We start from the raw sequence: 12,760 nt of genomic DNA, 5'->3' as shown, positions 1-12,760 counted from the left end.
TTTACAAAAAGCTATTAAAGTATCCTTTTGAAATCACTGCAATGAGTTATTCTTACACTGCATTCGTAGTTATCCCAACGAGCATGCATCAGCTAAACCCACATATTTAAAATTCCTGCAGCAGTGCTATTTCTGCAGGAATGGGAAAGCCTGGATTTGCTGGAATGGACAGACTTTATCTGTGCAAATATAAATGGCAACCAAAGAAGAAACTCGGAAAAAAAAATTGAATAAGGCACAGGAAGAAAAGATTAAGAGATTTCTGGAAAAGGATCTTGCCTGTTCTGTAATGAAAACCACGCAGGACATGGCAGGAAGAAATAAATCAGGTGCCCAGGACAATGCAGCAGTTGGGATGGAGTGTTTTAATTAAAGACAAGAATTGAAAGAATGGGGATTCTTCAGGGAAGATAAGTCCAGTGAGTATAAATTCGTACTTTTCCATCTAAGCTGAGGGCAGAGAGAGATAATTCGATGTCCAGTACTGGTCCTTGGTCCATGGTACTTGGAAGGGCTGGCAGACTCACAGGGCCCAGGTCTGGGCCCCTGATAATTGGCTCTGACTCTTGCTTTGCTTTTACCATTTTTACGAGCTTTTGTGAAGTACTTGCTTCCTTCATTGATTTTTAGGCATCTTTATCTGGTTTGTAGTTATTTGCAGGCTTCAAATAACTGAGATATTTCTCACATATGATAGCAAGAACACATGAAATCCTTAGGAAGGTCTTGTCAGTCCTGCATTCTGGTTTTGATCTTTGTATTTGAGCATTAGTTGGCATGTGCAGTCCTGTAATTTACTCCTGTCAAGATGCTCTGTGTCTTTATAGATTATGTGCCTATAAATTTCTTGTAATCTTTAAAAAGGAAAGAAGCCATAAATAACTTGAATTTTATTTTGAAGTACACGTAACTGGTTTGAAAGTCTTTGGGAGCAGTAGTAAAATATGTCATAAGCAAGTAAATTATTTAGAGGTTCTTGGGTTTCTCTGTTCCTATTCTTTTTAGTGTAGTGAAGAACTGTTTGTGGGTTTGGCTGCAGTGATTTGCTGTCAGGCCCTTTGCTTTTCTGATTATTTAAATTTTTTTCTGTATTCCTTGATTGGGTTTTGTCTTGACGTGCCAGTTGATTCCTGTGTGTTCCTACATCCAGCTCTGATTACTGAGTAGGCACAAATGAGAGCAGGATTCCCTGCTGGCAACAGGCTTTCTTCCAGAAAGCTGCCTTGTTCTGGAGCAAGAGCTTCTTCTTTGAGAGATGAGAAGTAGTTTCCCAGGAGCTGATCTGCTGCTTCATGACCAATCACTTCTGCTACTGCTGAGATCTGAAGACTGGCCACTGTTCCCGTGGGCATCACACAGTGTTTGCATTCATTAAATGCCACTGTGCAGTAAAGTCCTGAAATTAGTGATCTGTGAGAAATGGGGTGTTCAGAGGAATGTTATTTTGTTAGCCTGGTGGTTTGGGGTTTGCCTCACCTAGGGACTGGCTTCATTCCTCTTCTCCTTGTCCAGTTGGAGTCCCTCTGCTTTGGGCTGGCAGAAAAAGCACTGCATTTAGTAAGCTCCAGAGGACTGTCTGAAAACAGCTTTTCACTCCACTGGACTGCTGGAGAAATTCTTCTGACAGTGCTGTTGGGGATGGGAAAGTTCAAGGGGTAAAGCTGGTGTTTATTTGCAGACACATGGAGGGACAGGGTGGGTGTCCCTGAGGTTGAAGCCACAAATGCTGTTTTGTGGGGGCAGCAGAAGGGCCTTCACTTTGCACTGGTGTCAGAGCAAGCTTTGCAGTTGAGCTGCACATCTCCAGTTCTCCATGTGGTACAAGTTTCCTTAGCCAGGAGACTTACACAAAGATTTGTCTCCCTCTCTTCTTTTGAGACTTCTTGTAAATGAATAGGATCCACTTCTGTTAAATTCTTTAACTTTTAAACGTGTTTTTATTCCCCCTCGCCTCTTGTCTTCCTTCCCCAGAGGTAGCCCAAGTGTTTTAGAAACAACATAGTCAACTGGAGCTCATTGAATAATTCAGCTGTTGCCTGAAGTGATAGGAAAAAGAGGACGACCCATTTAATAAATCAACCAGAGCTAAAAGCTCTGTGGTTTGTAAAAATGTTCATCTGCCCTCCCTTTGAACTACCTGAATTTCTCTTCTGAAGCAGGTTTTTTTCTCCTCTCAGCTGGATGTTCCCTGCTCTGGAACAGGGACCTGATCAACCTGCAGGTTATTCTTGCAGGTTGTCTCTGTTAACCTGCTCTTTCTCAGAGGATCCTGGGGTGTTGTGCAGCAGTGTGAGACCCTGTGACCCCTTCCCTGCATCCACAGGGTGTTTCTGGATAGCTCTCCTCTCTCCTGGTCCCTTCTCAGTACTCCTGCTGAGGGCTTCTCAAATACTCTGTCAAAGCCACTGCTGCAGCAGGAACTGCCTGAGAACTGCCAGTGTTGCCTCTGGGGTTCCTTGACCATTTAATCCAAGGAATAAAGATGTTTTGGAGGCCACTGCAATATGCTTTCTAAAGCAGTAAGAAGTGACCTATCTTTTTCATATGTGCTTTTGCTTTTCTTTAAATAAATAAGAATTCTCAAAGTGCTCTTTATTTCTTATTTGTGCATTGTGCCTCTGTTACCTAAAACGGATCTAAACACCAAATACTGCCTTTAAGGGATATTGCACAGAAATACAGCCATCTAGGGAAGTTCATAAACCTTTTGCCAAAGACATTCTTCTCTCTGTAGTCTGTGTCAGACTTTTATTTAATCCCTTTGGACAGGTGCTTGCCAGTACACCAGCGTGTTACTGTATAAATTGCTTTTTCATTGTTGCTGTAATTGTAAAATAATCCCTCTATTATACCCACCCAATGATCACTGCATTATCTTTCTGCTGAGCTGCAACATTTCTTGGTGCCTGGTGGTGTCCTGCCTGTTGAAATGAGAGATGTTTATTAAATTGGCTTTTCAGTTGTGGTTCAGTTGAAAAACTGGCAGAGGGATCAGTAGGAGAGACTTGCTACATGCCTTGAAACATCATCGTCTCCCCTGTAGTTTATTGCTTTTTTTGTTCTGATTTAGTGGTCTCTCCCTTCCATCTCTGGATCTGGGCTGCTGCAAACCACATCAGGTGGCTGAGCTTTGTGTTTGGGGGTGAGTGTGTGAACACTGCTGTGCATAAAGGAATGATTGGAGGCTTAAAATCGGGGTCTGGGGAGGAACCATCCGTTTGCTTCTCCTGCCTGTTTTGACTGAGGGTTAAATTAGCAGCTGAAATGTGTGCTGTGGTGTGTTAAACAGCACTGAATAGGAGGCTACAGAGATAATCCTCTGGGGACAGACCACTGAGGGTGGGACCTTCCAGTACTGAGCTGGCCAGGCTTTGCTGGTGGCTGCTGAGCTGGTGGCTTTTTCAGTGGAATTCTGTGCCCTTTGAAGCATCCCAAACCTCTTCCATGATGAAGAGGTGGAGTGCAAGGTAACGCTGAGCTAAATCATTTTGCAGAGCTGCTGGCTGGTTTTGTTTTCTGCTTTCTTATTTTGTAAGTGGATGAGTTGCTTTCTCTGTAGCTGTAAGGCAAAACACTTCCCATTGCAACATGAGGCTTCTTCCCCAGCCCTTCTCACAAGTGTATTCAAAACTTAAAACAGAAACCGAAAACTGAGTGTTTTTAGTTATTTTCTCTTGAAATACAGTCAGATTCACATGACTTACTCTAGACATAAGCTAGAGAGACTGAACAGTGTGTTGGGATTTTCTTGTACCCTTGTCTGCTCTCCAGGCTGGGATCTGGCTGCTGGTGTGCCTTGGTTGGTGTCCTGTGCCACAGCCTGGGGGTTCAGAAATGACCCAGCTCCAGAAGAGAAGTTGACCTAAATTAAAGAGTTAAAAAGGCACAAAGGAATTGAAGCATCTCGTGTTTCTTAACATATTTTCTATACTTCATCCTTGAGAGAACTTAAGATTTTGGTTTTGAAGCTCTTATGTAGAACCACCAGAGTCACAAGTAATTCAAGCAAGCCCTGAGCTGCCCTGAGAGGTGCAGGTAACTTCTCAGTGGGTGGTGGCCTGGTCCCTCCTGTGCAAAGCCATGATGGGATGTCGTGGTGACAGACTTGCCAACATCCTGGCTGTGTGATGAGGAGGATTTGGGGAAAGGATGGATTGTTGTGTGCCAGAGAGCTCAGGATCATGGATCCATGCTTTACAGACTCCTCCTGGCTTATACCAACCCCACTGTCCCTGGGATCTCCCCCCTCACCCCCAAACAAAACACCGGGCCTTTTTCAAGAAGGAGGTGGTAAATAAGACACAGTCAAACTGACAGAGCAGGGTCAGGAAATACTGGCTGCTTTCAGGTGGTCATACTGAAATGGGGCTTCTGGGATTGAAGCTTCCAGTGGCCACATGGAAGAGCAGGAGGAAAGGGCCAGTGACTAATCTTGAAGTGCCCAATATCATCCCTACTATCAGGAGTGGGGTTGGAGAGGGGTTTGCTGGGGGATGTGCTCACACAGAAGCTGGCTCAGCACAGGCTGCTGGGTGCCAGCCACCAACTGCTGAGGTGGGAACTGCTTCCAGAAGGATTTGCTCCATCTTTTATCACCTCTGTAGACGTGAGTGCCCTGTTCACACTTTCCTGTGCATAGGAGGACAAATCTGTTACCATAAGGTTTATTCGCTTATTATGAGCCAAATAATGCTTTTGTACTGTAAAGGACTGTGTTCTTTCCAGATGCTCAACTGCTTATGCTGGTGGGGGAAATACCAGGTGTCAGCAGAACTTGACTGCTTTGGAAAATGTTGCCCAGTAAAATAGGGGGAAAAAAATAAGCTTGGAAAAAATCAAGCCAGTAAAACTAGGGCTACCTAGTGATTTATTCCATCTGCATCAAATTAGCATTAAATCAGAGAAGTTTTACAGGTGTCATTCAACCACTACATAAATAACTTCTTTGTAAAGCCACCCTTTTGACCAAGAAAATGACTCTTTGCTGTAGACAACTGGTCCCAGCCTGTTAGCCTGTCAGAATGACTGCTGCTCTGTGCCTGGCTTTCTGACAGCCCGGGGGAATATTTGGGCAGGTTTCTGGAGGTAACCCCTGCCATCCTTCAAGCACGAGAACATTTTGTTTCAAAGCCTGGGCTGTGTCTTCATGCTGAGGTGGCAGAGCAGTTTGGATGGCTCAGCTGGAAGCGGTTGCTCTGGTTTTGAGGGAGAAGGATGATGCTGCTGGAAGGCCAGCAGCTCCTGGGCTGCCTGCCTGGCAGCCTGCCAGCCTGTCCTGTGGCACAAACCAGCCTCACCAGAGCCCTGGGGAGCTGGGCAGTGACAGCAGGGATGGCTGGGGCTGAACCTCAGCCATTGATTAATTCACGTGGCAATCAGCAGCGAGGCTGCAAGGAAGAAAAGCCAGTTTTCCCCACAAGGATCACTGTGAAGTAAAGGCAGGAGGGAACTGATGACCCTCCATTTTCCAGCGGTTGATCCAAGCAGGACTCACGTTCACGTGACTGGGAGAATTCTTCTTGTGCTTCTTGCAACAGCCCCACTTTTCTTCATGTCCCTGTAAAGGAATGGAAGGGTTTGGGATTTGACCTGGGAGTGTATTTAAAGCTGGCTGCAGTTTAGAGACTAGAGGAGAACTTCTTTACTTTTCTGAGAAAAAGGTTTTGAAAAAGCACGTGGGTGATCTGCAAGAGGAGAAAATGCTTGAAAAGTTCACGTTAGTGTTGAGATTGAACTGCAGGACTTTAATCTACTAGAAAAGGCTTCTCTCACCATGTAGGAATAAGAAATATGTTTCTGAAATACTTGATCTACCTTTGTAGATATGGAGTTTTCATTTGCTTGCCAACTAAAAGGTAAGAATTTCTCTAAGCTGGGTTGTTGTCTCCTTTGTAGTTTGCTTTTTGCATTGCTTTGCTATTAGCCCATATTAAAGAGTCCAGGAGATGATTGTGTTGATACTTCCCAGGAGGAAAGAAGCTGCCATTAATAGAGCAACTTCAGCAAAAATTTAGATTAGGCTTTGTGGAATTCAAACTGAGGCTCTACAAAATAACCTGAGTACTTACAGGTCGTAAAGCTTCTTGTAAAGGAGATAAACATGTTTCTGCCTCTAGAGATGGATGCCATTGGGGTAGTTGCCGTCCATCCCTTTTCCTCAGGCTCTCTGTTATGCCACTGGAGGAGTCAGGGATCCCACCTGGGAGTCCTGTTACCTGTACATCCCTTAAAATGAGCAATCCCCAGAACACAGTGCAAAATATGCTGAGAATGGCTGTGACGGACAGCAGATTGCAGGACTAATAAGTGAGATGGTTTATTTTGGCCCAGTGCCTTTGATTGAAAGGGGCTGGTAATAAGAACTCTGAGGCAGAGCTCCTGTGAATTGTATTTGATGGTTGGAAAGGTTGTTGTGAAAGGCGAGGAAGAACTGGCTCCTGCTGATGTATTGGCCAAAGAGCTGCTTTTTCAGTTCCTTAAATGGGAGTCTGAGTGCTTCAGGCAGATGCTGAAGGGGATGGATGTCAGGCAGCAGATGCTGAGGTAGGATGGGCAGTAAAGAAGCAGAGAGAATGCTGTTTGAAAGTGTTGAGGGAGATTAGAACCACTGCAGAAATAGTAGCTGATGTTGAAAATGTAAGAGAATTTCCTAGATCCTGACAGCAGCATGGGGAATGCTTAGGAAAAATGTAGCAAACACACATGAATTTCAGCAAAATTGAAGGGAAAAAGTCTGAGGGGAAGAGGATGAGATGCCGAGAGGGTTCGGGGCCCTGGCCGGGTGCATCATCCCACTGAACTGCAGAGGACTGTCGAGTTCTCTGCTTGGGCTGTTGCTCTCTTGAATCCTGGTGTATTCTCACTGCCCAGAGAGGGAATTGCTGTCAATGTTCGTGGAAGTTCTGCACTTTAAAGTCCTGTGGAGTTAATCCTTCATGTTTGAGTTCAGCAACATTTTGCATTTTAGCAGGAGCCTAAAGTGATATGCAACATCTGTGTAGAGCATTGCTGAAATTCCTGATAAATGAGTTCCAGAGGCAACCTTCCATTTGTGGGACATTTCACAAAATCTGCTGCACAGAAAGGAAAACTTTATCAGCCAAGCTCTTCGGTGGCCTGAAAAGTTGAAGAACCAGTCTTCTGTTTGGCTGCTGGAAGAGGCAGGGTCTGTTTGTGGCACACTGATGCACTGCAGACTTACCTGCTGTTGCTCACCACTGATGTGTCCCATCAGCTCAGCAGAACTGCAGGCACTGAAGCACTGGGGAGTCATCTTTTGACAGTCTGTGCCTCAGTTTCCTCTTCTGTGAAATACAGAAAGCCTTTAAAATGAATGCTGGTTTGGAACTTCCTATGACGTAGAGAAGGTGGTGGTTGTGAAAGGTAAAATATTATTGGAAGATGGTAGAATTATTTCAAGTTACACAATAGGAATGAAAACAGGGCCTTTATTTGCTTGGGACATCTCCTGCAGTATTGGAGAGCTGTTGCTGTCCCTGCTTTGTAGCAAGGTCACTTCTGGGCATCCCCTCCAGATGTGTGTCCTCAGGGTTTGTCTGAACATGGTTTTCACTGCGTGGTGTTAATGGCTCTTACACTGTCTCCCAGCAGGGTCCCACCCTTGTGCTTTCACCTCTGTTTGTCTACTTCTGCTGCCTTCAGACTGCTTTCTGTCTTTCCCTGTTTATCTGTCTTGATTCAACAATTTTGAGGGAATAAATCTTGCCTGCTTTCCTTCTATGGGAGAGAAAAATTAAAACAAAACCAAACCAAACAAAACCAAAGAAAAGCAAAGCACCAAAAATGAAAGAACTGGAAGCCATTACAGAGGGACAGTGGCTAGAAACAGGCCTGAAAAATTCCACCTCTGGGACTCCTTCTAGCAGCAGAGAAGAGTGTGAGCTTTGGAATAGGTAACACAGGGCAGGGTTAACCGTTCTGGAAGTCACGTTATATTAAGATATTTGGGGTCTCCAGAGTGGATTGATGTGAATGGAGAGGAGCAGGAAGCTCGGGGCTCTGTCTGTCCTTGCTGCAGTGTCACAGGAGTGGCAGCACCTGAGCAGGTGCACTCAGGTGTTGCAGGAGAGGAGGGTCAAGTGCTTGTTCTCAGATGACATTTTGTCATCTCGGCTCTTGCTTCTGTTGACAAATACCAGGTGATTTTTGGTTGAGCTCAGGAAAAGGTTATGGAAGGTTTTTCCTCTGTGCTGGTAGGTGAAGAAGGGATCCTGTGGATGTGCAAATGGAAAGGATGAAACTAAGCATGTCCTCTTAAAAATGTGGAACGTGATAGTGCCACTGCTCAAGGCACCAGTACTGAAGCCATGTAGGAGATAACTGCTCTGAGCCAGCATGGCCACTCTCCAATCAAAACTTCATTTTTTGCCTGATTATGTTGGCCTGAGCAAGTCAAATGTTACCCAATTTTCTGACCCAGTTCTGTTTTGTGCCTCCAGGACAAACACTCTTGTATGCCTCTGTCTTTTCAGTGTGTTTGTGTGAGTTCCTGAACCATTTCAGAGCTGGGGGAGAGTAGTATAACACTCGGGGGGGGAAGGGGAAGGCTTCCAGTTGGATTTTATTTTTTCCCCCTCTGGCTTTTGTTTTCCTCATATGTTTTTTTCCTGGCAGAAGCAATGTGTTCCTTCATTTGAACTGTTGTGGTGACATGGATTCAGCAGAGCTGTGCCTGAGATGTGCTGGTATAGGTGACAGCCAGCTGAGGTCTCCTGACGGAACTGTCCTGCATCACTAAGTGTTCTGCCCAGGTTGGGCTTTCCATTTTAGGGTGGCTGCTGTGGAACTGGCCTAAGTTAGACTGCTTGAGCTGGCTGAAAGATCTTCTCAATGAGGTGTGAAGAGATAGACTGGAAAGAAATCCCATGAGTTTGTGAGAAAGTGGTTTCTGAAAGGTAAGGATGGTTCCTGGAGTAGAGGAGTGGGTGATGAGAAGAGCTCAGTGCCAGCCACGGATGCTGAGGTAGCACTGGGCTGCCCAGCTGCAGAATGGGAAGCCAGCACATTTTTATTCACTTCTGTGAGGTGGCTGAGAATCCAGGGCTTAACTGGGATGGAGTCGTAATTCACAGATGCCCCGTGTCACTGTGGTTTATTTATTTATCCTGGTTTATAACATTCAGTTGGCAAATTTCTCTTCCTTCCAACGTTTTGCTTGCCTGATACTTAATTGTGCATTGGTTGCATGAGCCAGGCTTGGCTCTTGAATCAAATGGAACCACATTCATTTAATAGAGCTGTGCTGGAGATGAATTTTCTCTCGGTGCTAAATCTGGGACAGTAGTCAAGCAGGTTCTGCTGGCCTAAACATACCCTGAGTCCTTCACTGCAGGGTCAGAGTCCTGCACAGGATTCTGTGTGCATAAGAACTGCCTTTTTTTTTTTTTAATAACACAGCTGCTCTAAATAATGTGCCTACACAGCAGTTGGGAGGGAAAATGGTTGGCTTTTGTTTAACATTTTTAATTGGCATTGGTGTGCTGTGTAAATTGGCTTGACTGTCTTAATAATAGTTGGGCAGATTTACGTCTTTTGGCTCTCACACCCAAATTACTGTAATCTCTCAGAAGGACATATTGGTTTATGTAGAGTTTGCATACATTGTACAGTTGCACTTCTGTGGCTGTATTACAATAGCATTTGTTGTCTCCTCTGTAAATCTTCAGATTAGCATCCCTGGTGCCTGCTGAAGTAATGATCTGCATCATTTCAGGTGCTCAGTGAACAGTCTAAGCAGAGAAAGCATTTGGCATTTCCTGTATGACTGCTGGATGGAAGATTGGTTCACTGCTTTAATTCATAAGCTTAAGCAGCTTTTATTGCCCCAGTGGAGGGGTTGGTGTTTGCTACTCTGCTGTAATTGCAGTCACCCCTTCTCAGAGCACGAGTGATTCCATGGCTAAAAATTGCAGTGTGAGGGAGGGCAGCTAAAAGGAATTATTTCAATAAACAGTTTGTACTGAAGCCTTTGACTCCCCACACCCACCCACCCTGACCAGTGTTTGGAAATACTTGAGGAAAACACCACTCCCTCAGTAGGAACTCAGACGTGGCCTGGGCTCTCTTCTGATTTGTTCCAGTTGTGTTTTGCCACTTGGAGTGATGTTGGGATGGGCTTGTCCACCAAGTGTAAGGCTCCCAGACACTTTGCCAGGTTTGTTTTTCTCCAAGGCTCCATCTATTTTACTCCCCCTGAAGATGAGATCAGTGCTCAGGAGTGGAAGAGAGCAGTGTTTGACCTGCTCATGCAGCCCCTGGGGCCAGCCCACGTGCTGACTGCAGGGACTGTCCCCAGGAAAGGTGCCCCTGTTTGAGGGACACAGTCACATGCCATCGTGGCCAGAAAAAGGTGTAGGTATCTGCTGAGCTGTATAAATGCCAAACTGAAATGATGCCTAGAAAGGTGAAATGCACTTTTCCTTAAGGCAATCACAAGTCCCATGCCCTTCTGAAGGGGAGTGGTGGAGGATATAATTGAGGTCTCGTGGAGGGAGCAGTTGCAATTCCTTGTGCCCTCCTGAAGGTGTGTTGCCCTTGTCTCCCCAGTGAGCTCTCTCATGCATTTACAGAAGTCCTGATTTTCAGAGGAATGGTTGTTGCAGCTGTATTAAAAATAATTAATTCAAAAGCAACAGGTGAAGAAAAGGAAGGTGGATTAATAATGCAGCAGTTCACCTGTTCTGTCCCTTGGTGATTGCTGTCCTTGTTCATGCTGGAAAGCAACCTTTTTTCCTGAAGTAAAATTGGAGGTAACCATCCCAAAAATCCACCCAGAGGCTATAGATGGTAGAAGAGGCAGGAAGCTTTCCTAAAGCTGTGGTGTATTGAGCTGTGGAGTGATTGAACATTCTCAGGGGGGTTAGAGACCAATAAACTGGGTGAGGCTGCAGGGACAGATCCCCATGGGCAGAAGGGTGGATGGTCTCAATGGGTGTCCTCAGTGTCTCTGATCTTGGCTAATGCTGAATGAGCTTATTATTTAAATGCTCGTAATGAATTAGATAAACAGTGAAATAATTAACAAAGTAGGCACTTCAATGGTTATTGCATGGTTTAGAGCTGACTTTATTTAGATGAATGAGGTAGTTCATTCTGCCATTAGCTGTGCCCTAGCAAAAAGGATTTTTTTTCCCCTTTCTTTTTAATGATTAAACACCACAAACAGAAAATGCACTGTGGGGTTTGCTGGAAGGACAGCACAACGGCCTGCTTCCTTTAGAGGAGATCATCAGAGACTCCAAGTGACTCACATGCAACTTTTGGAAATACTGTCTTGGTTTTCTCAAATGTCAAAAAATTCTCAGGGTCTTTGATACAGTAGAAGAGATCATCAAGTCATGAAATGTTGATATTTGAATCACTGTCTAATTAGATCATGTCTGTAGCACAGTATTCCAGGCACTGTTAGTGCTGTTATAGAGCACACCTAGAAGTCTGTCTACATTTTGCCATTATCTGAACTGCTGTTTCTTTTCCCTCAACAAGTTTTTAGGCCCAAGTGATCAGTCAGCAGAGCTGCTTACACTGCAAAGCTCATGGTTCCTTCTTGTAACCCCTGGTCAGCTGTAGGACTTTAGACACCTCACACTTGGTGACTGGGTCCTAACCTAGGGATCTTTCATTTCTCACTGAACCCAATAATCTCTTTATACATCGTGTGGCTTTTTTGGTTCTTCCTCAGTACAGATAATTTAATAAGACTTGCAGGCTGTTTGGTTTATCTTTCATTCTTTTACACACACCATGAGTGTCCCACTGCCTCTTCTAGTGAAAAAGAGCAGCAGTTACCAGTGGTGTGTAGACCCCTGACCTCAGTTCTGCAGGTTTACTCTTTTCTCTGCTGCAGCACAGCATCCTGTCTGGGCCAGACTCAGAACTGTGAGAAAATACAAGGGCAGTCACAGGGGTGAGTGAGATTACTGCAAAAACTGACCGAATTTCTGATGCTCTCAGAGATGTCACATAGGCAATCTTTCCCTTTTCTTTTTTTTAAAGAACAGAGGGAGAAAGGCTTAGCACGTTGACTGTGACTGCACAGACCAGTGGATGCTCTGTGTGTGCTCCACGTCTGGCTTGGTTTTCTTTTTAGAGGTGTTTCCAGAGAGACAAAAAGCAGCTGTCCTGTGAAGCCTGCCTTGGGAGAACACTATTAGTAAATCCCTGGCTGTGAACTGTTCTTCAGAAATGTTAAATCAGAGCAATCAAGGTAATTCTGTTCCTGCTGTCTGGGGGTATGTGTGTGGCCTTCCCTTCCCAGAACATCCACCCTTTGGGACTTTGGCACTTCCCTGGTCATCCAGCTATTTTTTGCTAAGGCTGTTACCTCCCACCATTCCCAGAACATCTCAAAGATCTGGAAGGGTAACTGGGTGGGGAAAACCCTTCTAATTTGTCATAGTGGATTCCTCCCATCAGGAGGCAAATTTCAGGCAGGAATCAAAGTATTTAGGCACATTCCATAAAGATGTTGGAATTTATTTTTTTCTTTATACTTTGATGTTTTGTGTGTTCTGTGTGTGAAATTTTCTGGTACATTCTCCTGAATTCCTATTGCAAACCTTTATGCTGAGGGAAAAATGCTATGAATTTGGACAAAGACAGCTGTGTTGGGATAGCTGTGCTGGCCTCCGCAGTCTATTCCAGTGCAAACTTTATACATTACAGTTGTCCTTGCATGTATTTTGTTGTTATTAAGAGTGGCTTCTCTCCAGAGTAATTGTGCTGCTTTACCAGTGGTGTA

At 44.8% G+C, this 12,760-nt stretch overlaps 1 protein-coding gene across 17 annotated transcripts in view; it reads left to right on the top strand.

Moving 5' to 3' along the window:
• ARVCF (armadillo repeat gene deleted in velocardiofacial syndrome) overlaps positions 1–12,760 on the top strand; it is a 245,961-nt gene that overhangs the window by 126,921 nt on the left and 106,280 nt on the right. Inside the window, exon 1 of one of the 17 annotated variants that reach the window (XM_017815437.1) lies at positions 400–419. The exons of the other annotated variants lie outside the window; for them this stretch is intronic. The gene's annotated coding sequence lies outside the window, so the exon portion shown is untranslated. Of the gene's footprint in view, positions 1–399; positions 420–12,760 lie in introns of those variants that run through there. 17 annotated transcript variants of the gene reach the window in all.

The sequence above is a fragment of the Lepidothrix coronata genome, unplaced genomic scaffold (assembly GCF_001604755.1).
Source record: "Lepidothrix coronata isolate B3197 unplaced genomic scaffold, Lepidothrix_coronata-1.0 Scaffold51, whole genome shotgun sequence".
In the NCBI taxonomy this organism is placed as follows: Eukaryota; Metazoa; Chordata; class Aves; order Passeriformes; family Pipridae; genus Lepidothrix; species Lepidothrix coronata.
The sequence above is the reverse complement of the archived record's forward strand: the minus strand, read 5'-3'. Positions and strand labels throughout refer to the sequence as shown.